We start from the raw sequence: 1,866 nt of genomic DNA on the forward strand, positions 1-1,866 counted from the left end.
CTTTGAGCTCTCTGCAAGAACCAATGCAAAGTTCCCTTTGTGGTTCTGGTTGGAGGAAGAGGAATGAGAGTATGAGATTCTAGTTCCAACCCTCTTCATTTTCGGTGTGAGAAAAGACTATGATGACACTATAACGAGAAAAAGGAAGTTGTGTATGAGGTTTATGTTTTGTACGTAGTGGAGTAGTGTGAGGAGTGAATATATATAGACACTTACATATTGTTACTTGAAAATTAAAAAAAAAACACTAAATTGCAATGGTACCTATAAATTTTAGTAAAATTATACAAATCATTTCTCATTTTTTTATACGTACACAAACTCCCTTAATTTTTATACTTAATTATACTGACTACCCTTACATGAAAATTAAGTGTAATCTTTTAACCAAAAAATATGATAAATACAATTAAGTTAAACAAAATATGATATATTGTGGAGACAACTCCAAATAATATATGAGTTGATAGCTCTTTATTATTTTTGGTTCGTTATGATAATAATATAAGAGCGATTTAAACAATATATCTTTAGAATTGTTGATGCATTTTGTGAACCAAAAATAATAAAGATACATTGATTTGTATATTATTTGATCTTTTCTCCATAATATATCATGTTTTGTTTAACTTAATTGCATTTATCACATTTTTTATTTCAAAGATTATATTTATTTCTCATGCAGAGGTGGTTAATGTAATGAACGTATAAAAATCAGGGGTTTGTATAGGTGTAAAAAAGTGATGGATGGTTTGTGTAATTTCACTAAAACTCAGGGGTGTCAGTGTAATTAACTCTAAAAAAAATAGATGCATAACGTATTCAAGTTCACGTTTATGTTGATGTTTATTATCCTTAACTCTTAGATATAAATAATATAAACAAATAATAGATAATGAACAAATTATATATATTTTTACACTAACAATACATATATATTAGACTCTTATCTTTTATTAGTTGGTGTAAATATTATATATTTAGTCACGCTTTTATTACAGTCTTGTACTACTTTATTTATATTGGTATATGATAGTATGTTTTTTATATAACCTATTATATATTGAAAATAAAAATTATATGTCTTTAATAATATCTTATTTCCTATTCCGAATCAATCAGAATGTTACGTTTTATTTTTAACTTTTTATTCATTTGTCAATATATGATTAGCTCGAGAATAAGACATCTGGGGACATGTGATCTCAGTCCATATCGCATCACCTATAGGTAAGGGATAAAAATCTGTTATCTTGAACTATGTCTTAAACCAATAAAAACGTGTCATGTAAATTAGAAAAATTATATATTCATTATTTTTCTATTTTCCCTTTATTGTCATCAGTTTGTGACATGGTTTGAGACATACTTTGGTATAACTAATCATGGTCAATAGGTAAGGAACTAATATTTTTTATATACATGAATGACTCTCCCAACAAGTATTGCTTGCAGTAATCGAACATTTTGACATTTTAATTACATTTAGATACAATGAAACTTAATATCACTAGATCAATATCTCATTCATATATAATAGTATTTAACTACACATATCTAGCACAACTATAATTATAAATGAGTTGAACCATTTCTAAATTATTTGAATTTAACTCCTTAAATATTCCATCATACTTTTTTAATAGTTTAACAAACATGTTAGACCAATAAGTATGACACACAACATAATTATTAATTATAAATGAACTGTATAAATTTGTTTTCTTAACAGGAGATTCATTATTTGAATAATATATTTGTACAAATACTATATTTGAGTCTTTTACACTTGTTTATAAAAAAAATTATGTTTCTCTATTTTCTTTAGAAAACTTTATATGATATTTGTTGGTGGGGTTTCTCTTG

Source organism: Lupinus angustifolius, chromosome LG05 (genome assembly GCF_001865875.1).
Source record: "Lupinus angustifolius cultivar Tanjil chromosome LG05, LupAngTanjil_v1.0, whole genome shotgun sequence".
NCBI classification, from domain to species: Eukaryota; Viridiplantae; Streptophyta; class Magnoliopsida; order Fabales; family Fabaceae; genus Lupinus; species Lupinus angustifolius.